This window comes from Schistocerca gregaria, unplaced genomic scaffold, assembly GCF_023897955.1.
Source record: "Schistocerca gregaria isolate iqSchGreg1 unplaced genomic scaffold, iqSchGreg1.2 ptg000066l, whole genome shotgun sequence".
In the NCBI taxonomy this organism is placed as follows: Eukaryota; Metazoa; Arthropoda; class Insecta; order Orthoptera; family Acrididae; genus Schistocerca; species Schistocerca gregaria.
This window is the reverse complement of record NW_026061707.1, coordinates 16,659,062-16,686,800: the sequence shown is the minus strand read 5'-3', so window position 1 is coordinate 16,686,800 and position 27,739 is coordinate 16,659,062.

Genomic DNA, 27,739 nt, shown 5'->3' with positions numbered 1-27,739 from the left:
CAGTAGTAGTTTCCGTTGCACATCTGGAGGCATTCTGTAATCTGTGGACTATCAGAGTGTTGATGAAACACAGAAATTGCTTCGGGATTGAATACAACAGTCACCATGCGCACTTTCCTCCATGTGAGTAATGTCCCAAACAGTCAACGTTTTGATTGTTCCCTGGAAGACCAGTAGTAGTTTCCGATGAACATCTGAAGGCTTTCTGTAATCTGTGGAGTATCAGAGTGTTGATGAAACACAGAAAAAGCATCGGGATTGAATACAACAGACACCATGCGCACTTCCCTCCAAGGGAGTAATTTCTCAAACAATCTACGCTTTGATTGTTCCCTGGAAGACCAGTAGTAAATTCCGATGCACTTCTGGTGGCATTCTGTAATGTCTAGACTATCAGAGTGTTGATGAAACACAGTAATTGCCTCGGGATTGAATAAAACAGTCACCATGCTCACTTTCCTCCATGGGAGTAATGTCTCAAGCAGTCTACGCTTTGATCGTTCCCGGAAAGACCAGTATTACTTTCCGATGCACATCTGGAGGCATTCTGTAATCTGTGGACTATCGGAGTGTTGATGAAACACAGAAATTCCATCGGGATTGCATACAACAGTCACCATGCGCTGTTTCTTCCATAAAAGCAATGTCTCAAACAGTCTACGCTTTATTCGTTCGTTGGAAGACAAGTAGTAGTTTCCGATGCACATCTGGAGGCATTCTGTAATCTGTGGAGTATCAGAGGGTTGATGAAACACAGAAATTTCATCGGGATTGAATAAAACAGTCACCATCCGCACTTTCCTCCATGGGTGTAATGTCTGAAACAGTCTACGCTTTGATCGTTCCCAGGGAAGACCAGTAGTAGTTTCCGATTAACATCTGGAGGCATTCTGTAATCTGTGGACTTTCAGAGTGTTAATGCAACACAGAAATTGCATCGGGATTGAATACAACAGTCACCATGCGCACTTTCCTCCATAGGAGTAATGTCCCAAACAGTCTACGCTTTGATCGTTGCCTGGAAGACCAGTAGTAGTTTCCGATGCACATCTGGATGCATTCTGTAATCTGTGGACTATCAGAGTGTTGATGAAACATAGAAATTGTATCGGGATTGAATACAACACTCACCATGTGCACCTTCCTCCATTTGAGTAATGTCTCATACAGTCTACGCTTTGATCGTTCCCTGGAAGACCAGTATTAGTTTCCGATGCACATCTGGAGGCATTCTGTAATCTGTGGACTATCAGAGTGTTGATGAAACACAGAAATTACTTCGGGATTGAATACAACAGTCACAATGCGCACTTTCCCCCATAGGAGTAATTCTCAAGCAGTCTACGCATTGATCGTTCCCTGGAAGACCAGTAGTATTTCCCATGCACATCTGGTGGCATTCTGTAATCTGTGGACTATCAGAGTATTGATGAAACACTGAAATTGCATCGGGATTGAATACAACAGTCACCATGCGCACTTTCCTCCATGGGAGTAATGTCCCAAACAGTCTACGCTTTGATCGTTCCCTGGATGACCAGTAGAAGTTTCCGATTAACATCTGGAGGCATTCTGTAATCTGTGGACTATCAGAGTGTTGATGAAACACAGATTGCATTGGGATCGAATCCAACAGTCACCATGCACACTTTCCTCCATGGCAGTAATGTCTCAAACAGTCTACGTTTTGATCGTTCCCTGGAAGACCAGTAGTAGTTTCCGATGCCCATCTGGAGGCATTCTGTAATCTGTGGAGTATCAGAGAGTTGATGAAACACAGAAATTGTATCGGGATTGAATAAAACAGTCACCATCCGCACTTTCCTCCATGGGAGTAATGTCTGAAACAGTCTATGCTTTGATCGATCCGGGAAGACCAGTAGTAGTTTCCGATTAACATCTGGAGGCATTCTGTAATCTGTGGACTATCAGAGTGTTGATGAAACACAGAAATTGCATCGGGATTGAATACAACAGTCACCATGCGCACTTTCCTCCATGGGAGTAATGTCCCAAACACTCAACGTTTTGATCGTTCCCTGGAACACTAGTAGTAGTTTCCGATGAACATCTGAAGGCTTTCTAAAATCTGTGGAGTATCAGAGTGTTGATGAAACACAGAAAATGCATCGGGATTGAATACAACAGTCAACATGTGCACTTTCCTCCAAGGGAGTAATGTCTCAAACAATCTACGCTTTAATAGTTCCCTGGAAGACCAGTAGTAGTTTCCGATGCACTTCTGGTGGCATTCTGTAATGTCTAGACTATCAAAGTGTTGATGAAACACAGTAATTGCCTCGGGATTGAATAAAACAGTCACCATCCGCACTTTCCTATATGGGTGTAATGTCTGAAACAGTCTACGCTTTGATCGTTCCCGGGAAGACCAGTAGTAGTTTCCGATTAACATCTGGAGTCATTCTGTAATCTAAGGAGTATCAGAGTGTTGATGAAACACAGAAAATGCATCGGGATTGAATACAACAGTCACCATGCGCACTTTCCTCCATGGGAGTAATGTCTCAAAGAGTTTTCGCTTTGATCGTTCCCTGGAAGACCAGTAGTAGTTTCCGATGCACATTTGGAGGCATTCTGTAATCTGTGGAGTATCAGAGTGTTGATAAAACACAGATATTGCATTGGGATTGAATACAACAGTCACTATGTGCACTTTCCTCCATGGGAGTAATGTCTCAAAGAGTTTACGCTTTGATCGTTCCCTGGAAGACCAGTAGTAGTTTCCGATGCACATTAGGAGGCATTCTGTAATCTGTTTAGTCTCAGAGTGTTGATAAAACACAAAAATTGCATCGGGATTGAATAAAACACTCACCATCCGCACTTTCCTCCATGGGTGTAATGTCTGAAACAGTCTACGCTTTGATCGTTCCCAGGGAAGACCAGTAGTAGTTTCCGATTAACATCTGGAGGCATTCTGTAATCTGTGGACATTCAGAGTGTTGATTAAACAAAGAAATTGTATCGGGATTGAATACAACACTCACCATGTGCACCTTCCTCCATTTGAGTAATGTCTCAAACAGTCTACGCTTTCATCGTTCCCTGGAAGGCCAGTAGTAATTTCCGATGCACATCTGGAGGCATTCTGTAATCTGTGTACTATCAGAGTGTTGATGAAACACAGAAATTGCTTCTGGATTGAATACAACAGTCACAATGCGCACTTTCCCCCATAGGAGTAATTCTCAAGCAGTCTACGCATTGATCGTTCCCTGGAAGACCAGTAGTATTTCCTATGCACATCTAGTGGCATTCTGTAACCTGTGGACTATCAGAGTATTGATGAAACACAGAAATTGCAACGGGATTGAATACAACAGTCACCATGCGCACTTTCCTCCATGGGTGTAATGTCCCAAACAGTCTACGCTTTTATCGTTCCCTGGATGACCAGTAGTAGTTTCCGATTAACATCTGGAGGCATTCTGTAATCTGTGGACTATCAGAATGTTGATGAAACACAGATATTGCATCGGGATTGAATACAACATTCTCCATGCGCAGTTTCCTCCATGGGAGTAATGTCTCAAACAGTCTACGATTTGATCGTTCAGTGGAAGGCCAGTAGTAGTTTCAACTGCACATCTGGAGGCATTCTGTAATCTGTTGAGTATCAGAGTGTTGAAGAAACACAGAAATGGCATCGGGATTGAATACAACAGTCACCATGCGCAATTTCCTCCATGGGAGTAATGTCTCAAACAGTCTACGCTTTGATCGTTCCCGGGAAGACCAGTAGTAGTTTCCGATGCACATCTCGTGGCATTCTGTAATCTGTGGACTATCAGAGTGTTGATGAAACACAGAAAATGCATCGCGATTGAATACAACAGTCACCATGCGCACTTTCGTCCATCGGAGTAATGTCTCAAAGAGTTTACGGTTTGATCGTTCCCTGGAAGACCAGTAGTAGTTTCCGATGCACATTTGAGGCATTCTGTAATCTGTGGTGTATCAGAGTGTTGATAAAACACAGAAATTGCATCGGGATTGAATACAACAGTCACCATGCGCACATTCCTCCATGGGAGTAATGTCTCAAACAGTCTACGCTTTGATCGTTCCCTGGAAGACCAGTAGTAGTTTCCGATGCACATCTGGAGGCATTCTGTAATCTGTGGACTATCAGAGTGTTGATGAAGCACAGAAATTGCTTCGGGATTGAATACAAAAGTCACAATGCGCACTTTCCCCCATAGGAGTAATTCTCAAGCAGTCTACGCATTGATCGTTCCCTGGAAGACCAGTAGTATTTCCTATGCACATCTGGTGGCATTCTGTAATCTGTGGGCTATCAGAGTATTGATGAAACACAGAAATTGCATCGGGATTGAATACAACAGTCACCATGCGCACTTTCCTCCATGGGAGTAATGTCCCAAACAGTCTACGCTTTGATCGTTCCCTGGATGACCAGTAGAAGTTTCCGATTAACATCTAGAGGCATTCTGTAATCTGTGGACTATCAGAGTGTTGATGACACACAGATTGCATTGGGATCGAATCCAACAGTCACCATGCACACTTTCCTCCATGGCAGTAATGTCTCAAACAGTCTACGTTTTGATCGTTCCCTGGAAGACCAGTAGTAGTTTCCGATGCCCATCTGGAGGCATTCTGTAATCTGTGGAGTATCAGAGAGTTGATGAAACACAGAAATTGTATCGGGATTGAATAAAACAGTCACCATCCGCACTTTCCTCCATGGGAGTAATGTCTGAAACAGTCTACGCTTTGATCGTTCCCGGGAAGACCAGTAGTAGTTTCCGATTAACATCTGGAGGCATTCTGTAATCTGTGGACTATCAGAGTGTTGATGAAACACAGAAATTGCATCGGGATTGAATACAACAGTCACCATGCGCACTTTCCTCCAAGGGAGTAATGTCTCAAACATTCTACGCTTTAATCGTTCCCTGGAAGACCAGTAGTAGTTTCCGATGCACTTCTGGTGGCATTCTGTAATGCCTAGACTATCAGAGTGTTGATGAAACACAGTAATTGCCTCGGGATTGAATAAAACAGTCACCATGCTTACTTTCCTCCATGGGAGTAATGTCTCAAGCAGTCTACGCTTTGCTCGTTCCCGGAAAGCCCAGTAGTAGTTTCCGCTGCACATCTGGAGGCATTCTGTAATCTGTGGACTATCAGAGTGTTGATGAAACACAGAAATTCCATCGGGATTGAATACAACAGTCACCATGCGATGTTTCTTCCATAAAAGCAATGTCTCAAACAGTCTACGCTTTATTCGTTCCCTGGAAGACAAGTAGTAGTTTTCGATTCAAATCTGGAGGCATTCTGTAATCTGTGGACTATCAGAGTGTTGATGAAACACAGAAATTGCATCGGGATTGAATAAAACAGTCACCATCCGCACTTTCCTCCATGGGTGTAATGTCTGAAACAGTCTACGCTTTGATCGTTCCCGGGAAGACCAGTAGTAGTTTCCCATTAACATCTGGAGTCATTCTGTAATCTGTGGATTATCAGAGTGTTGATGCAACACAGAAATTGCATCGGGATTGAATACAACAGTCACCATGCGCACTTTCCTCCATGGGAGTAATGTCCCAAACAGTCTACGCTTTGATCGTTCCCTGGAAGACCAGTATTAGTTTCCGATGCACATCTGGATGCATTCTGTAATCTGTGGACTATCAGAGTGTTGATGAAACACAGAAATTGTATCGGGATTGAATACAACACTCACCATGTGCACATTCCTCCATAAAAGTAATGTCTCAAACAGTCTACGCTTTGATCGTTCCCTGGAAGACCAGTAGTAGTTTCCGATGCACATCTGGAGGCATTCTGTAATCTGTGGACTATCAGAGTGTTGATGAAACACAGAAATTGCTTCGGGATTGAATACAACAGTCACCATGCGCACTTTCCTCCATGGGAGTAATGTCCCAAACAGTCTACGTTTTGATCGTTCCCTGGAAGACCAGTAGTGGTTTCCGATGAACATCTGGAGGCTTTCTGTAATCTATGGAGTATCAGAGTGTTGATGAAACACAGAAAATGCATCGGGATTGAATACAACAGTCACCATGCGCACATTCCTCCATGGGAGTAATGTCTCAAAGAGTTTACGCTTTGATCGTTCCCTGGTAGACCAGTAGTAGTTTCCGATGCACATATGGAGGCATTCTGTAATCTGTGGAGTATCAGAGTGTTGATAAAACACAGATATTGCATTGGGATTGAATACAACAGTCACTATGCGCACATTCCTCTTTGGGAGTAATGTCTCTAACAGTCTACGCTTTGATCGTTCTCGGGAAGACCAGTAGTAGTTTCCGATGCACATCTCGTGGCATTCCGTAATCTGTGGACTACCAGAGTGTTTATGAAACACAGAAAATGCATCGGGATTGAATACAACAGTCACCATGCGCACTTTCCTCCATGGGAGTAATGTCTCAAAGAGTTTACGCTTTGATCGTTCCCTGGAAGACCAGTAGTAGTTTCCGATGCACATTAGGAGGCATTCTGTAATCTGTTTAGTCTCAGAGTGTTGATAAAACACAAAAATTGCATCGGGATTGAATAAAACACTCACCATCCGCACTTTCCTCCATGGGTGTAATGTCTGAAACAGTCTACGCTTTGATCGTTCCCAGGGAAGACCAGTAGTAGTTTCCGATTAACATCTGGAGGCATTCTGTAATCTGTGGACATTCAGAGTGTTGATGAAACAAAGAAATTGTATCGGGATTGAATACAACACTCACCATGTGCACCTTCCTCCATTTGAGTAATGTCTCAAACAGTCTACGCTTTGATCGTTCCCTGGAAGGCCAGTAGTAATTTCCGATGCACATCTGGAGGCATTCTGTAATCTGTGTACTATCAGAGTGTTGATGAAACACAGAAATTGCTTCTGGATTGAATACAACAGTCACAATGCGCACTTTCCCCCATAGGAGTAATTCTCAAGCAGTCTACGCATTGATCATTCCCTGGAAGACCAGTAGTATTTCCTATGCACATCTAGTGGCATTCTGTAACCTGTGGACTATCAGAGTATTGATGAAACACAGAAATTGCAACGGGATTGAATACAACAGTCACCATGCGCACTTTCCTCCATGGGAGTAATGTCCCAAACAGTCTACGCTTTTATCGTTCCCTGGATGACCAGTAGTAGTTTCCGATTAACATCTGGAGGCATTCTGTAATCTGTGGACTATCAGAATGTTGATGAAACACAGATATTGCATCGGGATTGAATACAACATTCTCCATGCGCAGTTTCCTCCATGGGAGTAATGTCTCAAACAGTCTACGATTTGATCGTTCAGTGGATTCCAGTAGTAGTTTCAACTGCACATCTGGAGGCATTCTGTAATCTGTTGAGTATCAGAGTGTTGAAGAAACACAGAAATGGCATCGGGATTGAATACAACAGTCACCATGCGCACTTTCCTCCATGGGAGTAATGTCTCAAACAGTCTACGCTTTGATCGTTCCCGGGAAGACCAGTAGTAGTTTCCGATGCACATCTCGTGGCATTCTGTAATCTGTGGACTATCAGAGTGTTGATGAAACACAGAAAATGCATCGCGATTGAATACAACAGTCACCATGCGCACTTTCGTCCATCGGAGTAATGTCTCAAAGAGTTTACGGTTTGATCGTTCCCTGGAAGACCAGTAGCAGTTTCCGATGCACATTTGGAGGCATTCTGTAATCTGTGGTGTATCAGAGTGTTGATAAAACACAGAAATTGCATCGGGATTGAATACAACAGTCACCATGCGCACATTCCTCCATGGGAGTATTGTCTCAAACAGTCTACGCTTTGATCGTTCCCTGGAAGACCAGTAGTAGTTTCCGATGCACATCTGGAGGCATTCTGTAATCTGTGGACTATCAGAGTGTTGATGAAACACAGAAATTGCTTCGGGATTGAATACAACAGTCACAATGCGCACTTTCCCCCATAGGAGTAATTCTCAAGCAGTCTACGCATTGATCGTTCCCTGGAAGACCAGTAGTATTTCCTATGCACATCTGATGGCATTCTGTAATCTGTGGGCTATCAGAGTATTGATGAAACACAGAAATTGCATCGGGATTGAATACAACAGTCACCATGCGCACTTTCCTCCATGGGAGTAATGTCCCAAACAGTCTACGCTTTGATCGTTCCCTGGATGACCAGTAGAAGTTTCCGATTAACATCTAGAGGCATTCTGTAATCTGTGGACTATCAGAGTGTTGATGACACACAGATTGCATTGGGATCGAATCCAACAGTCACCATGCACACTTTCTCCATGGCAGTAATGTCTCAAACAGTCTACGTTTTGATCGTTCCCTGGAAGACCAGTAGTAGTTTCCGATGCCCATCTGGAGGCATTCTGTAATCTGTGGAGTATCAGAGAGTTGATGAAACACAGAAATTGTATCGGGATTGAATAAAACAGTCACCATCCGCACTTTCCTCCATGGGAGTAATGTCTGAAACAGTCTACGCTTTGATCGTTCCCGGGAAGACCAGTAGTAGTTTCCGATTAACATCTGGAGGCATTCTGTAATCTGTGGACTATCAGAGTGTTGATGAAACACAGAAATTGCATCGGGATTGAATACAACAGTCACCATGCGCACTTTCCTCCAAGGGAGTAATGTCTCAAACATTCTACGCTTTAATCGTTCCCTGGAAGACCAGTAGTAGTTTCCGATGCACTTCTGGTGGCATTCTGTAATGTCTAGACTATCAGAGTGTTGATGAAACACAGTAATTGCCTCGGGATTGAATAAAACAGTCACCATGCTCACTTTCCTCCATGGGAGTAATGTCTCAAGCAGTCTACGCTTTGCTCGTTCCCGGAAAGCCCAGTAGTAACTTCCGCTGCACATCTGGAGGCATTCTGTAATCTGTGGACTATCAGAGTGTTGATGAAACACAGAAATTCCATCGGGATTGAATACAACAGTCACCATGCGATGTTTCTTCCATAAAAGCAATGTCTCAAACAGTCTACGCTTTATTCGTTCCCTGGAAGACAAGTAGTAGTTTTCGATTCAAATCTGGAGGCATTCTGTAATCTGTGGACTATCAGAGTGTTGATGAAACACAGAAATTGCATCGGGATTGAATAAAACAGTCACCATCCGCACTTTCCTCCATGGGTGTAATGTCTGAAACAGTCTACGCTTTGATCGTTCCCGGGAAGACCAATAGTAGTTTCCGATTAACATCTGGAGTCATTCTGTAATCTGTGGATTATCAGAGTGTTGATGCAACACAGAAATTTCATCGGGATTGAATACAACAGTCACCATGCGCACTTTCCTCCATGGGAGTAATGTCCCAAACAGTCTACGCTTTGATCGTTCCCTGGAAGACCAGTATTAGTTTCCGATGCACATCCGGATGCATTCTGTAATCTGTGGACTATCAGAGTGTTGATGAAACACAGAAATTGTATCGGGATTGAATACAACACTCACCATGTGCACCTTCCTCCATTTGAGTAATGTCTCAAACAGTCTACGCTTTGATCGTTCCCTGGAAGACCAGTAGTAGTTTCCGATGCACATCTGGAGGCATTCTGTAATCTGTGGACTATCAGAGTGTTGATGAAACACAGAAATTGCTTCGGGATTGAATACAACAGTCACCATGCGCACTTTCCTCCATGGGAGTAATGTCCCAAACAGTCTACGTTTTGATCGTTCCCTGGAAGACCAGTAGTGGTTTCCGATGAACATCTGGAGGCTTTCTGTAATCTATGGAGTATCAGAGTGTTGATGAAACACAGAAAATGCATCGGGATTGAATACAACAGTCACCATGCGCACATTCCTCCATGGGAGTAATGTCTCAAAGAGTTTACGCTTTGATCGTTCCCTGGTAGACCAGTAGTAGTTTCCGATGCACATTTGGAGGCATTCTGTAATCTGTGGAGTATCAGAGTGTTGATAAAACACAGATATTGCATTGGGATTGAATACAACAGTCACTATGCGCACATTCCTCCTTGGGAGTAATGTCTCTAACTGTCTACGCTTTGATCGTTCTCGGGAAGACCAGTAGTAGTTTCCGATGCACATCTCGTGGCATTCCGTAATCTGTGGACTACCAGAGTGTTTATGAAACACAGAAAATGCATCGGGATTGAATAAAACAGTCACCATCCGCACTTTCCTCCATGGGTGTAATGTCTGAAACAGTCTACGCTTTGATCGTTCCCAGGGAAGACCAGTAGTTGTTTCCGATTAACATCTGGAGGCATTCTGTAATCTGTGGTCTTTCAGAGTGTTGATGAAACAAAGAAATTGTATCGGGATTGAATACAACACTCACCATGTGCACCTTCCTCCATTTGAGTAATGTCTCAAACAGTCTACGCTTTGATCGTTCCCTGGAAGATTAGTAGTAATTTCCGATGCACATCTGGAGGCATTCTGTAATCTGTGTACTATCAGAGTGTTGATGAAACACAGAAATTGCTTCGGGATTGAATACAACAGTCACAATGCGCACTTTCCCCCATAGGAGTAATTCTCAAGCAGTCTACGCATTGATCGTTCCCTGGAAGACCAGTAGTATTTCCTATGCACATCTAGTGGCATTCTGTAATCTGTGGACTATCAGAGTATTGATGAAACACAGAAATTGCATCGGGATTGAATACAACAGTCACCATGCGCACTTTCCTCCATGGGAGTAATGTCCCAAACAGTCTACGCTTTTATCGTTCCCTGGATGACCAGTAGTAGTTTCCGATTAACATCTGGAGACATTCTGTAATCTGTGGACTATCAGAATGTTGATGAAACACAGATATTGCATCGGGATTGAATACAACATTCTCCATGCGCAGTTTCCTCCGTGGGAGTAATGTCTCAAACAGTCTACGATTTGATCGTTCAGTGGAAGGCCAGTAGTAGTTTCAACTGCACATCTGGAGGCATTCTGTAATCTGTTGAGTATCAGAGTGTTGAAGAAACACAGAAATGGCATCGGGATTGAATACAACAGTCACCATGCGCACTTTCCTCCATGGGAGTAATGTCTCAAACAGTCTACGCTTTGATCGTTCCCGGGAAGACCAGTAGTAGTTTCCGATGCACATCTCGTGGCATTCTGTAATCTGTGGACTATCAGAGTGTTGATGGAACACAGAAAATGCATCGCGATTGAATACAACAGTCACCATGCGCACTTTCGTCCATCAGAGTAATGTCTCAAAGAGTTTACGGTTTGATCGTTCCCTGGAAGACCAGTAGTAGTTTCCGATGCACATTTGGAGGCATTCTGTAATCTGTGGAGTATCAGAGTGTTGATAAAACACAGAAATTGCATCGGGATTGAATACAACATTCGCCATGCGCACATTCTTCCATGGGAGTAAGTCTCAAACAGTCTACAATTTGATCGTTCCCTGGAAGACCAGTAGAAGTTTCCGATGCACATCTGGAGGCATTCTGTAATCTGGTGACTATAAGAGTGTTGATGAAACACAGAAATTCCATCGGGATTGAATACAACAGTCACCATGCACACTTTCCTCCATGGCAGTAATGTCTCAAACAGTCTACGCTTTGATCGTTCCCTGGAAGACCAGTAGTAGTTTCCGATGCCCATCTGGAGGCATTTTGTAATCTGTGGAGTATCAGAGAGTTGATGAAACACAGAAATTGTTTTGGGATTGAATAAAACAGTCACCATCCGCACTTTCCTCCATGGGAGTAATGTCTGAAAGAGTCTACGCTTTGATCGATCCCGGGAAGACCAGTAGTAGTTTCCGATTAACATCTGGAGGCACTCTGTAATCTGTGGACTATCAGAGTGTTGATGAAACACAGAAATTGCATCGGGATTGAATACAACAGTCACCATGCGCACTTTCCTCAATGGGAGTAATGTCCCAAACAGGCTACCTTTTGATCGTTCCCTGGAAGACCAGTAGTAGTTTCCGATGCACATCTGGAGCCATTCTGTAATCTGTGGACTATCAGAGTGTTGATGAAACACAGAAATTGTATCGGGATTGAATACAACAGTCACCATGCGCACTTTCCTCCCTGGGAGTAACGTCTCAAACACTCTACGCTTTGATCGTTCTCTGGAAGACCAGTAGTAGTTTCCGATGCACATCTGGAGGCATTCTGTAATCTGTGGAGTATCAGAGTGTTGATGAAACACAGAAAATGCATCGGGATTGAATACAACAGTCACCATGCGCACTTTCCTCCACAGGAGTAATGTCTCAAACAATCTACGCTTTGATCGTTCCCTGGAAGACCAGGAGTAGTTTCCGATGCACTTCTGGTGGCATTCTGTAATGGCTAGACTATCAGAGTGTTGATGAAACACAGTAATTGCATCGGGATTGAATAAAACAGTCACCATGCTCACTTTCCTCCATGGGAGTAATGTCTCTAACAGTCTACGCTATGATCGTTCCCTTGAAGACCAGTAGTAGTTTCCGATGCACATCTCGTGGCATTCTGTAATCTGTGGACTATCAGAGTGTTGATGAAACACAGAAATTGCATCGGGATTGAATACAACAGTCACCATGCGCACTTTCATCCATGGGAGTAATGTCTCAAGCAGTCTACGCTTTGATCGTTCCCGGGAAGACCAGTAGTAGTTTCCGAAGTACATCTCGTGGCATTCTGTAATCTGTGGACTATCAGATTGTTGATGAAACACAGAAAATGCTTCGGGATTGAATACAACAGTCACCATGCGTACATTCCTCCATAAAAGTAATGTCTCAAACAGTCTACGCTTTGATCGTTTCCTGGAAGACCAGTAGTAGTTTCCGATGCACATCAGGAGGCATTCTGTAATCTGTGGACTATCAGAGTGTTGATGAAACACAGAAATTGCATCGGGATTGAATACAACAGTCACCATGGGCTGTTTCTTCCATAAAAGCAATGTCTCAAACAGACTACGCTTTATTCGTTCCCTGGAAGCCCAGTAGTAGTTTCCGATGCACATCTGGAGGCATTCTGTAATCTGTGGAGTATCAGAGACTTGATGAAACACAGAAATTGCATCGGATTTGAATAAAACAGTCACCATCCGCACATTCCTCCATGGGTGTAATGTCTGAAACAGTCTACGCTTTGATCGTTCCCTGGAAGACCAGTAGTAGTTTCCGATGCACATCTGGAGGCATTCTTTAATCTGTGGACTATCAGAGTGTTGATGAAACACAGAAATTGTATCGGGGTTGAATACGACACTCACCATGTGCATCTTCCTCCATGGGAGTATGTCTCAAACAGTCTACGCTTTGTTCGTTCCCTGGAAGAACAGTAGTAGTTTCCGATGCACATCTGGAGGCATTCTGTAATCTGTGGACTATCAGAGTGTTGATGAAACACAGAAACTGCATCGGGATTGAATACAACAGTCACAATGCGCACTTTCCTCCATAGGAGTAATTCTCAAGCAGTCTAAGCATTGATCGTTCCCTGGAAGACCAGTAGTATTTCCTATGCACATCTGGTGGCATTCAGTAATCTATGGACTATCAGAGTATTGATGAAACTCAGAAATTGCATCGGGATTGAATACAACAGTCACGATGCGCACTTTCCTCCACGGTAGTAATGTCTCAAACAGTCTACGATTTGATCGTTCCCTGGAAGACCAGTAGTAGTTTCCGATGAACATCTTTAGGCATTCTGTAATCTGTTCACTATCAGAGTGTTGATGAAACACAGAAATTGCATCGGGATTGAATACAACAGTCACCAAGCGCACATTCCTATACAGTAGTAAAGTCTCAAACAGTCTACGCTTTGATCGTTCCCTGGAAGACCAGTAGTAGTTTCCGATGCACATTTGGTGGCATACTGTAATTTGTAGACTATCAGAATGTTGATGAAACACAGAAAATGCATCGGGATTGAATACAACAGTCACCATGCGCACTTTATTCCATGGGAGTCATGTCGCAAACAGTCTTCTCTTTGATCGTTATCTGGAAGAGCAGCAGTAGTTTCCGTTACACATCAGGAGGCTTTCTGTAATCTGTGGACTATCAGAGTGTTGATGAAACACAGAAATTACATCTGGATTGAATACAACAGTCACCATGCGCACTTTCCTCCATGGGAGTAATTCTCAAGCAGTCTACGCTTTGATCGTTCCCTGGAAGACCAGTAGTAGTTGCCGATGCACATCTCGTGGCATTCTGTAATCTGTGGACTATCAGAGTGTTGATGAAACACAGAAAATGCATCGGGATTGAATACAACAGTCACCATGCGCACTTTCCTCCGATGGAGTAATGTCTCAAAGAGTTTACACTTTGATCGTTCCCTGGAAGACGAGTAGTAGTTTCCGATGCACATCTGGAGGCATTCTGTAACCTGTAAACTATTAGAGTGTTGGTGAAACACAGAATTTCATCGGGATTGAATACAACAATCACAATGCGCACTTTCCTCCATGGGAGTAATGTCTCAAACAGTCTACGCTTTGATCGTTCCCTGGAAGACCAGTAGTTGTTTCCGATGCACATCTGGTGGCATTCTGTAATCTGTGGACTATCAGAGTGTTGATGAAACACAGAAATTGCATCGGGGTTGAATACAACAGTCACCATGCGCACTTTCCTCCACGGGAGTAATGTCTCAAACAATCTACGCTTTGATCATTCCCTGGAAGACCAGTAGTAGTTTCCGATACACATATGGTGGCATTCTGTAATGTGTAGACTATCAGAGTGTTGATGAAACACAGTAATTGCACCGGGATTCAAAACAACAGTCACTATGTGCACTTTCCTCCATGGGAGTAATGTCTCTAATAGTCTACGATTTGATCGTTCCCTGGAAGTCCAGTAGTAGTTACCGATGCACATCTGGAGGCATTCTGTAACCTGTGGACTATTAGAGTGTCGGTGAAGCACAGAAATTCATCGGGATTGAATACAACAATCACCATGCGCACTTTCCTCCATTGGAGTAATGTCTCAAACAGTCTACGTTTTGATCGTTCCATGGAAGATCAGTAGTAGATTCCGATGCACATCTGAAGCAATTCTGTAATCTGTGGACTATCAGACTGTTGATGAAACACAGAAATTGCATCGGGATTGAATACTACAGTCACCATGCGCACCTTCCTCAATGGGAGTAATGTCTCTAATAGTCTACGCTTTGATCGTTCCCTGGAAGACCAGTAGTAGTTTCCGATGCACATCTCGAGGCTTTCTGTAATCTGTATACTATCAGAGTCTTAATAAAACACAGAAATTGCATCGGGATTGAATACAACAGTCACCATGCGCACTTTCCTCCACGGGAGTAATGTCTCAAACGGTCTACGCTTTAATCGTTCCCTGGAAGACCAGTAGTAGTTTCGAAAGCACATCTGAAGGCATTCTGTTATCTGTGGACTATCACAATGTTGATGAAACACAGAAATGGCATACGGATTGAATACAACAGTCACCATGCGCACTTTCCAATATGGAAGGAATGTCTCAAACAGTCTACGTTTTGATCGTTTCCTGGGAGTTCAGTAGTAGTTTCCGATGCACATCTGGTGGCATTTTGTAATCTGTAGACTATCAGAGTGTTGATGAAACACATAAATTGCATCGGGATTGAATACAACAGTCACCATGCGCACATTCCTCCATTGGAGTAATGTCTCAAACAGACTACGCTTTGATCGTTCCCTGGAAGACCAGTAGTAGTTTCCGATGCTCATCTGGAATCATTCTGTAATCTGTGGACCTTCAAAGTGTGGATTGAAACACAGAAATTGCCTCGGGATTGAATACAACAGTCACCATGCGCACTTTCCTCCATGGCAGTAATGTGTGTAACAGTCTTCGCTTTGATCGTTCCCTGGAAGACCAGTAGTAGTTTCCGAAGCACATCTGGAAGCAATCTGTTACCTGTGGACTATCAGAGTGTTGATGAAACACAGAAATTGCATCGGGATTGAATACAACAGTCACCATGCACACTTTCCTCCATGGGGGTAATTCTCAAGCAGTCAACGATTTGATCGTTCCCAGGAAGACCAGTAGTAGTTTCCGAAGCACATCTGGAATCATTCTGTAATCTGTGGACCTTCAAAGTGTGGATTGAAACACAGAAATTGCCTTGGGATTGAATACAACAGTCACCATGCGCACTTTCCTTCATGGGAGTAAAGTCTCAAACAGTCTAAGCTTTGATCGTTCCCTGTAAGACCAGTAGTAGTAACCGATGCACATCTGGAGGCATTCTGTAATCTGTGTACTATCAGAGTTTTGATGAAACACAGAAGTTGCATCGGGATTGAATACAACAGTCACCATGCGCACTTTCCTCCATGGGAGTAATGTCTCTAACAGTCTACGCCTTGATCATTCCCTGGAAGACCAGTAGTAGTTTCCGATGCACATCTGGAGGCATTCTGTAATCTGTGGACTATCAGAGTGTTGATGAAACACAGAAATTGCGACAGGATTGAATACAACAGTCACCATTAGCACTCTCCTCCATGGGAGTAATGTCTCAAACAGTCTACGATTTGATCGTTCCCTGGAAGACCAGTATTAGTTTTTGATGCACATCTGGAGTCATTCTGTAATCTGTGGACTATCAGACTATTGATGAAACACATAAATTGCATCGGGATTGAATACAACAGTCACCATGCGCACTTACCTCCATGAGGGTAATTCTCAAACAGTCTACGCCTTCATTGTTCCCTGTAACACCAGTAGTAGTTTCCGATGCTCATCTGGAATCATTCTGTAATCTGTGGACCTTCAAAGTGTGGATTGAAACACAGAATTTGCCTCGGGATTGAATACAACAGTCACCATGCGCGCTTTCCTCCATGGGAGTAATGTCTCTAACAGTCTACGCTTCGATCGTTCCCTGGAAGACCAGTAGTAGTTTCCGAAGCACATCTGGAGGCAATCTGTAATCTGTGGACTGCCAGAGTGTTGATGAAACACAGATATTGCAGCGGGATTGAATATAACAGACACCATGCCCACTTTCCTCCATGGGGTAATTCTCAAACAGTCTACGCTTTGATCGTTCCCTTGAAGACCAGTAGTAGTTTCTGATGCACATCTGGAATCATTCTGTAATCTGTTTACCTACAAAGTGTGGATTGAAACACAGAAATTGCCTCCGGATTGAATACAACAGTCACCAAGCGCACTTTCCTCCATGGGAGTAATGTCTCTAACAGTCTACGCTTTGATCGTTCCCTGGAAGACCAGTAGTAGTTTCCGAAGCACATCTGGAGGCAATCTGTAAACAGTGGACTGTCAGGGTGTTGATGAAACACAGATTTTGCAGTGGAATTGAATACAACAGACACCATGCCCACTTTCCTCCATGGGGTAATTCTCAAACAGTCTACGCTTTGATCGTTCCCTGGAAGACCAGTATTAGTTTCCGATGCACATCTGGAGGCATTTTGAAATCTCTGGACCTTTAAAGTGTGGATTGAAACACAGAAATTGCCTCGGGATTGAATACAACAGTCACCATGCACACTTTCCTCCATGGGAATAATGTCTCCAACAGTCTACGCTTTGATCGTTCCCTGGAAGACCAGTAGTAGTTTCTGATGCACATCTGGAAGCATTCTGTAATCTGTGGACTATCTGAGTGTTGATGAAACACAGAAATTGCATCGGAATTGAATATAACAGTCACCATGCGCACTTTCCTCCATGGGAGTAATGTCTCTAATAGTCTAAACTTTGATCGTTCTCTGGATGTCCAGTAGTAGTTTCCTATGCACATCTGGATCCTTTATGTAATCTGTGGTCTATCAGAGTGTTGATGAAACACAGAAATTGCATCGGGATTGAATACAACAGTCACCATGCACACTTTCCTCCATAAAAGTAAAGTCTCAAACACTATACGCTTTGATCATTCCCTGGAAGACCAGTATTAGTTTCCGATGCATATCTGGAAGCATTCTGTAATCTGTGGACTATCTGAGTGTTGATGAAACACAGAAATTGCATCGGAATTGAATATAACAGTCACCATGCGCACTTTCCTCCATGGGAGTAATGTCTCTATCAGTCTACGCTTTGATCGTTCCCTGGAAGACCAGTAGTAGTTTCCGAAGCACATCTGGAGGCTATCTGTAATCTGTGGACTGTCAGAGTGTTGATGAAAAACAGATATTGCAGCGGGAATGAATACAACAGACACCATGCCCACTTTCCTCCATGGGGTAATTCTCAAACAGTCTACGCTTTGATCGTTCCCTGGAAGACCAGTAGTAGTTTCCGATGCACATCTGGAGGCATTTTGGAATCTCTGGACCTTTAATGTGTGGATTGAAACACAGAAATTGCCTCGGGATTGAATACAACAGTCACTATGCGCACATTCCTCAATGGGAGTAATGTCTCCAACAGTCTACGCTTTGATCGTTCCCTGGAAGACCAGTAGTAGTTTCCGATGCACATCTGGAGGCAATCTGTTATCTGTGGAATATCAGAGTGTTGATGAAACACAGAAATTGCATCGGGATTGAATTCAACAGTCACCATGCACACTTTCCTCCATAAAAGTAAAGTCTCAAACAGTATACGCTTTGATCATTCCCTGGAAGACCAGTAGTAGTTTCCGATGCACATCTGGAAGCATTCTGTAATCTGTGGACTATCTGAGTGTTGATGAAACACAGAAATTGCATCGAAATTGAATATAACAGTCACCATGCGCACTTTCCTCCATGGGAGTAATGTCTCTAACAGTCTACGATTTGATCATTCCCTGGAAGACCAGTAGTTGTTTCCGATGCACATCTGGAAGCATTCTGTAATCTGTGGACTATCTGAGTGTTGATGAAACACAGATATTCCATCGGAATTGAATATAACAGTCACCATGCGCACTTTCCTCCATGGGAGTTACCCTGAAACAGTCTACGCTTTGATCGTTCCCTAGAAGACCAGTAGTAGTTTCCGATGCACATCTGAAAGAATTCTGTAATCTGTGGACTATCTGAGTGTTGATGAAACACAGAAATTGCATCGGAATTGAATATAACAGTCACCATGCGCACTTTCCTCCAAGGGAGTAATGTCTCTAATAGTCTACACTTTGATCGTTCCCTGGATGTCCAGTAGTAGTTTCCTATGCACATCAGGATCCTTTATGTAATCTGTGGTCTATCAGAGTGTTGATGAAACCCAGAAATTGCATCGGGATTGAATACAACAGTCTCCATGCGAAGTTTCCTCCATAGGAGTTATGTCTCAAACAGTCTACGCTTTGATCGTTCCCTGGAAGACCAGTAGTAGTTTCCGATGCACATCTGGAGGCATTCTGTAACCTGTGGACTACTAGAGTGTTGGTGAAACACAGAAATTCATTGGGATTGAATACAACAATCACCATGCGCACTTTCCTCCATGGGAGTAATGTCTCAAACAGTCTACGTTTTGATCGTTCCATGGAAGATCAGTAGTAGATTCTGATGCACGTCTGGAGGCATACTGTAATCTGTGGACTATCAGAGTGTTGATGAAACACAGAAATTGCATCGGGATTGAATACAACAGTCACCATGCGCACCTTCCCCAATGGGAGTAATGTCTCTAATAGTCTACGCTTTCATCGTTCCCTGGAAGACCAGTAGTAGTTTGCGATGCCCATCTGGTGGCATTCTGTAATCTGTGGACTATCAGGGTGTTGGTGAAACACAGAAATTGCATCGGGATTGAATACAACTGTCACCATGCGCACTTTCCTCCGTAAAAGTAATGTCTCAAACAGTCTACGCTTTGATCGTTCCCTGGAAGACCAGTAGTAGTTTCGAAAGGACATCTGAAAGCATTCTGTTATCTGAGGACTATCACAATGTTGATGAAACACAGAAATTGCATCGGGATTGAATACAACAGTCACCATGCGCACTTTCCTCCATGGGAGCAATGTCTCAAACAGTCTACGCTTTGATCGTTTCCTGGGACTTCAGTAGTAGTTTCCGATGCATATCTGGTGGCATCTTGTTATCTGTATACTATCAGAGTGTTGATGAAACACAGAAATTGCATTGGGATTGAGTACAACAGTGACCATGCGCACTTTCCTCCATGGAACTAATGTCTCAAACAGTCAACACTTTTATCGTTCCCTGGAAGACCAGTAGAAGTTTCCGAAGCACATCTGTAGGCAATCTGTTGTCTGTGGACTATCAGAGTGTTGATGAAACACATAAATGGCATAGGGATTGAATACAACAGTCACCATGCACACTTTCCTCCATAAAAGTAAAGTCTCAAACAGTATACGCTTTGATCATTCTCTGGAAGACCAGTAGTAGTTTCCGATGCACATCTGGAGGCATTCTGTAATCTGTGGGCTATCAGAGTGTTGATGAAACACAGAAATTGCATCGGGATTGAATACAACAGTCACCATGCGCACTTTTCTCAACGGGAGTAATGTCTCAAACAATCTACGCTTTGATCATTCCCTGGAAGACCAGTAGTAGTTTCCGATACACATCTGGTTACATTCTGTAATGTGTAGACTATCAGAGTGTTAATGAAACACAGAAATTGCATCGGTATTGAATACAACAGTCACCATGCGCAGTTTCCTCCATGGGAGTAATGTCTCAAACAGTCTATGCTTTGATCGTTCCCTGGAAGACCAGTACTAGGTTCCGATGCACATCTGGAGGCAATCTGTAATCTGTGGACTCTTAGAGTGTTGGTGAAACACAGATATTCATCGGGATTGAATACAACAATCACCATGCGCACTTTCCTCCATGGGAGTAATGTCTCAAACAGTCTACGTTTTGATCGTTCCATGGAAGATCAGTAGTAGATTCCGATGCACATCTGGAGGCATTCTGTAATCTGTGGACTATCAGACTCTTGATGAAACACAGAAATTGCATCGGGATTGAATACAAGAGTCACCATGCGCACCTCCCTCAATGGGAGTAATGTCTCTAATAGTCTACGCTTTGATCGTTCCCTGGAAGACCAGTAGTAGTTTCCGATGCACATCTCGAGGCTTTCTGTAATCTGTGGACTATCAGAGTGTTGATGAAACACAGAAATTGCATCGGGATTGAATACAACAGTCACCAACCGCACTTTCCTCCACGGGAGTAATGTCTCAAACGGTCAACGCTTTGATCGTTCCCTGGAAGACCAGTAGTAGTTTCCGATGCACATCTAGTAGCTTCCTGTAATCTGTAGACTATCAGAGTGTTGATGAAACACAGAAATTGCATCGGGATTGAATACAACAGTCACCATGCGCACTTTCCTCCATGGGAGTAATGTCTCAAACAGTCTACTCTTTGATCGTTCCCTGGAAGACCAGTAGTAGTTTCGAACACGCGATCTAGTGTATTCTGTTATCTGTGGACTATCACAATGTTGATGAAACACAGAAATTGCATCGGGATTGAATACAACAGTCACCATGCGCACTTTCCTCCATGGGAGCAATGTCTCAAACAGTCTACGCTTTGATCGTTTCCTGGGAGTTCAGTAGTAGTTTCCGATGCACATCTGGTGGCATTTTGTTATCTGTATACTATCAGAGTGTTGATGAAACACAGAAATTGCATCTGGATTGTGTACAACAGTCACCATGCGCACTTTCCTCCATGGGACTGATGTCTCAAACAGTCTACGCTTTGATCGTTCTCTGGAAGACCAGTAGTAGTTTCCGATGCACATCTGGAGGCATTCTGTAATCTGTGGGCTATCAGAGTGTTGATGAAACACAGAAATTGCATCGGGATTGAATACAACAGTCACTATGCGCACTTTCCTCCATGGAAGTAATGTCTCTAACAGTGTACGCTTTGTTCGTTCCCTGGCAGACCAGTAGTAGTTTCCGAAGCACATCTGGAAGCAATCTGTTACCTGTGGACTATCAGAGTGTTGATGAAACACAGAAATTGCATCGGGATTGAATACAACAGTAACCATGCGCTCTTTCCATCATGGGAGTAAAGTCTCAAACAGTCTAAGCTTTGATCGTTCCCTGGAAGACCAGTATTAGTTTCCGATGCACATCTGGAGTCACTCTGTAATCTGTGGACTATCAGAGTGTTGATGAAACACAGTAATTGCATCGGGATTGATTACAACTGTTACCATGCGCACTTTCCTCCGTAAAATTAATGTCTCAAACAGTCTACTCTTTGATCGTTCCCTGGAAGACCAGTAGTAGTTTCGAAAGCACATCTGAAGGCATTCTGTTATCTGTGGACTATCACAATGTTGATGAAACCCAGAAATTGCATCGGGATTGAATACAACAGTCACCATGCGCACTTTCCTCCATGGGAGCAATGTCTCAAACAGTCTACGCTTTGATCGTTTCCTGGGAGTTCAGTAGTAGTTTCTGATGCACATCTGGTGGCATTTTGTTATCTGTATACTATCAGAGTGTTGATGAAACACAGAAATTGCATCTGGATTGAGTACAACAGTCACCATGCGCACTTTCCTCCATGGGACTGATGTCTCAAACAGTCTACGCTTTGATCGTTCTCTGGAAGACCAGTAGTAGTTTCCGAAGCACATCTGGAGGCAATCTGTTGTCTGTGGACTATCAGAGTGTTGATGAAACACAGAAATTGCATAGGGATTGAATACAACAGTCACCATGCGCTCTTTCCTCCATGGGAGTAAAGTCTTCAACAGTCTACGCATTGATCATTCCCTGGAAGACCAGTGGCAATTTCCGATGCACATCTCGAGGCTCTCTGTAATCTGTGGACTATCAGAGCGTTGATGAAACACAGAAATTGCATCGGGATTGAGTACAACAGTCACCATGCGCACTTTCCTGCATGGGAGTAATGTCTCTAACAGTCTACGCTTTGATCGTTCCCTGGAAGACCAGTAGTAGTTTCCGAAGCACATCTGGAAGCAATCTGTTACCTGTGGACTATCAGAGTGTTGATGAAACACAGAAATTGAATCGGGATTGAGTATAACAGACACCATGCGCACTTTCCTCCATGGGACTAATGTCTCAAACAGTGTACGCTTTGATCGTTCCCTGGAAGAACAGTAGTAGTTTCCGAAGCACATCTGGAGGCAATCTGTTGTCTGTGGACTATCAGAGTGTTGATGAAACACAGAAACTACAAAGGGATTGAATACAACAGTCACCATGCGCTCTTTCCTCCATGGGAGTAAAGTCTCTAATAGTCTACGCATTGATCTTTCCCTGGAAGACCAGTGGTAGTTTCCGATGCACATCTCGAGGCTTTGTGTAATCTGTGGACTATCAGAGCGTTGATGAAATACAGAAATTGCATCGGGATTGAATACAACAGTCACCATGCGCACTTTCCTCCATGGGGGTAATTCTCAAACAGTCTACGCTTTCATCGTTCCCTGGAAGACCAGTAGTAGTTTCCGATGCTCATCTGGAATCATTCTGTAATCTGTGGACCTTCAAAGTGTGGATTGAAATACAGAAATTGCCTCGGGATTGAATACAACAGTCACTATGCGCACTTTCCTCCATGGAAGTAATGTCTCTAACAGTGTACGCTTTGTTCGTTCCCTGGAAGACCAGTAGTAGTTTCCGAAGCACATCTGGAAGCAATCTGTTATCTATGGACTATCAGAGTGTTGATGAAACACAGAAATTGCATCGGGATTGAATACAACTGTCACCATGCGCACTTTCCATCATGGGAGTAAAGTCTCAAACAGTCTAAGCTTTGATCGTTCCCTGGAAGACCAGTATTAGTTTCCGATGCACATCTGGAGTCATTCTGTAATCTGTGGACTATCAGAGTGTTGATGAAACACAGTAATTGCATCGGTATTGAATACAATGGTAACCATGCGCACTTTCCTCCATGGGAGTAATGTCTCAAGCAGTCTACGCTTTGACCTTTCCCTGGAAAACCAGTAGTAGTTTGCGATGCCCATCTGGTGGCATTCTGTAATCTGTGGACTATCAGGGTGTTGATGAAACACAGAAATTGCATCGGGATTGAATACAACAGTCACCATGCGAACTTTCCTACGTAAAAGTAATGTCTCAAACAGTCTACGCTTTGATCGTTCCCTGGAAGACCAGTATTAGTTTCGAAAGCACATCTGAAGGCATTCTGTTATCTGTAGACTATCACAATGTTGATGAAACACAGATATTGCATCGGGATTGAATACAACAGTCACCAAGCGCACTTTTCTCCATGGGAGCCACGTCTCAAACAGTCAACGCTTTGGTCGTTTCCTAGGAGACCAGTAGTAGTTTCCGATGCACATCTGGTGGCATTTTGTGATCTGTAGACTATCAGAGTGTTGATGAAACACAGAAATTGCATCGAGATTGAATACAACAGTCACCATGCGCTCTTTCCTCCATGGGAGTAATGTCTCTAAAAATCTACGCTTTGATCATTCCCTGGAAGACCAGTGGTAGTTTCCGATGCACATGTCGAGGCTTTCTGTAATCTGTGGACTATCAGAGTGTTGATGAAACGCAGAAATTGCATTGGGATTGAGTACAACAGTCACCATGCGCACTTTCCTCCATGGGAGTAATGTCTCAAACAGTCTACGCTTTGATCGTTCCCTGGAAAACCTGCAGTAGTTTCCGAAGCACATCTGGAGGCAATCTGTTGTCTGTGGGCTATCAGAGTGTTGAGGAAACACAGAAATTGCATCGGGACTGAATACAACAGTCACCATGCGCACTTTCCTCCATGAGGGTTATTCTCAAACAGTCTACGCTTTCATTGTTCCCTGGAAGACCAGTAGTAGTTTCCGATGCAAATCTGGAATCATTCTGTAATCTGTGGACATTCAAAGTGTGGATTGAAACACAGATATTGCCTCGGGATTGAATACAACAGTCACCATGCGCACTTTCCTTCATGGGAGTAATGTCTCTAACAGTCTACGCTTTGATCATTCCCTGGAAGACCAGTAGTAGTTTCCGATGCACATCTGGAAGCATTCTGTAATCTGTGGACTATCTGAGTGTTGATGAAACACAGAAATTGCATCGGAATTGAATATAACAGTCACCATGCGCACTTTCCTAAAAGGGAGCAGTGTCTCAAACAGTCTACGCTTTGATCGTTACCTGGAAGACCAGTAGTAGTTTCCGATGCACATCTGGAGTCATTCTGTAATCTGTGGACCTTCAAAGTGTTAATGAAACACAGTAATTGCATCGGGATTGAATACTACAGTCACCATGCGCACTTTCCTCCATGGTAGTAATGTCTCAAAAAGTCTACGCTTCGATCGTTCCCTGGAAGACCAGTGTTAGTTTCCGATGCACATCTGGAGGCATTCTGTAATCTGTGGACTATCTGAGTGTTGAAGAAACACAGAAATTGCATCGGGATTGACTACAGTCACCAAGTGCACTTACCTCCGTATGAGTAATGTCTCAAACAGTCTACGCTTTAATCGTTCCCTGGAAGACCAGTAGTAGTTTCCGAAGCACATCTGGAGGCATTCTGTAATCTGTGGACTATCAGAGAGTTGATGAAACACAGAAATAACATCGGGATTGAATACAACAGTCACCATGCGCACCTTCCTCCGTGGGTGTAATGTCTCAAACAGTCTACGCTTTGATCGTTCGCTGGAAGACCAGTAGTAGTTGCGATGCATGTCTCGTGGCATTCTGTAATCTGTACACTATCAGAGTGTTGATGAAACACAGATATTACATCGGGATTGAATTCAACAGTCACCATGCGCACTTTCCTCCGTGGGAGTAATGTCTCAAACAGTCTACGCTCTGATCGTTCCCTGGAAGACCAGTAGTAGTTTCCGATGCACATCTGGAGGCATTCTGTAATCTGTGGACTATCACAGTGTTGATGAAACACGGATATTGCATCGGGATTCAATACAACAGTCACCATGCGCACTTTCTTCCAAGGGAGCAGTGTCTCAAACAGTCTACGCTTTGATCGTTCCCTGGAAGACCAGTAGTAGTTTCCGATGCACATCTGGAGGCATTCTGTAATCTGTGGACCTTCAAAGTGTTGATGAAACACAGAAATTCCATCGTGATTGAATACAACAGTCACCATGCGCACTTACCTCCATGGGAGTAATGTCTCAAACAGTCTACGCTTTGATCGTTCCCTGGAAGACCAGCAGTAGTTTCCGATGCACATCTGGAGGCAGTCTGTAATCTGTGGTCTATCAGACTGTTGATGAAACACAGAAATTGCATCGGGATTGACTACAGTCACCAAGTGCACTTACCTCCGTATGAGTAATGTCTCAAACAGTCTACGCTTTAATCGTTCCCTGGAAGACCAGTAGCAGTTTCCGAAGCACATCTGGAGGCATTCTGTAATCTGTGGACTATCAGAGAGTTGATGAAACACAGAAATAACATCGGGATTGAATACAACAGTCACCATGCGCACCTTCCTCCGTGGGAGTAATGTCTCAAACAGTCTACGCTTTGATCGTTCGCTGGAAGACCAGTAGTAGTTGCGATGCATGTCTCGTGGCATTCTGTAATCTGTACACTATCAGAGTGTTGATGAAACACAGATATTGCATCGGGATTGAATTCAACAGTCACCATGCGCACTTTCCTTCGTGGGAGTAATGTCTCAAACAGTCTACGCTCTGATCGTTCCCTGGAAGACCAGTAGTAGTTTCCGATGCACATCTGGAGGCATTCTGTAATCGGTGGACAATCGGACTGTTGTTGAAACACAGCAATTTCATCGGGATTGAATACAACAGTCACAATGCGCACCTTTCACAATGGGAGTAACGTCTCAAATTCTTTACGCTTTGATCGTCCCCTGGAAGACCAGTAGTAGTTTCCGAGGCACATCTCGAGGCTTTCTGTATTCTGTGGACTATCAGAGTGTTGATGAAACACAGACATTGCATCGGAAATGAATGCAACAGTCACCATGCGCACATTCCTCCATGGGAGTAACGTCTCAAACAGTCTACGATTTGATCGTTTCCTGGAAGACCAGTACTAGTTTCCGATGCATATCTGGAGGCATTCTGTAATCTGTGGACTATCATAGTGTTGACGAAACACAGAAATTGCATCGGGATTGAATACAACAGTAACCATGCGCACTTTCCTCCATGGGAGTAATGTCTCCAACAGTCTACGCTTTGATCGTTCCCTAGAAGACCATTAGTAGTTTCCGATGCACATCTGGAGGCAATCTGTAATCTGTGGACTATCAGAGTGTTGATGAAACACAGATATTGTAGCGGGATTGAATACAACAGACACCATGCCCTCTTTCCTCCATAAGGTAATTCTCAAACAGTCTACGCTTTGATCGTTCCCTGGAAGACCAGTAGTAGTTTCCGATGCACATCTGAAGGCATACCGTAATCTCTGGTCCTTCAAAGTGTGGATTGAAACACAGAAATTGCCTCGGGATTGAATACAACAGTCACCATGCGCACTTTCCTCCATGGGAGTAATGTCTCCAACAGTCTACGCTTTGATCGTTCCCTAGAAGACCATTAGTAGTTTCCGATACACATCTAGAGGCAATCTGTTATTTGTGGACTATCAGAGTGTTGATGAAACACAGAAATTGCATCGGGATTGAATACAACAGTCACCATGCGCACTTTCCTCCATGGGGATAATTCTCAAACAGTCCACGCATTGATCGTTCCCTTGAAGACCAGTAGTAGTTTCCGATGCACATCTGGAATCATTCTGTAATCTGTGGGCCTACAAAGTGTGGATTGAAACACAGAAA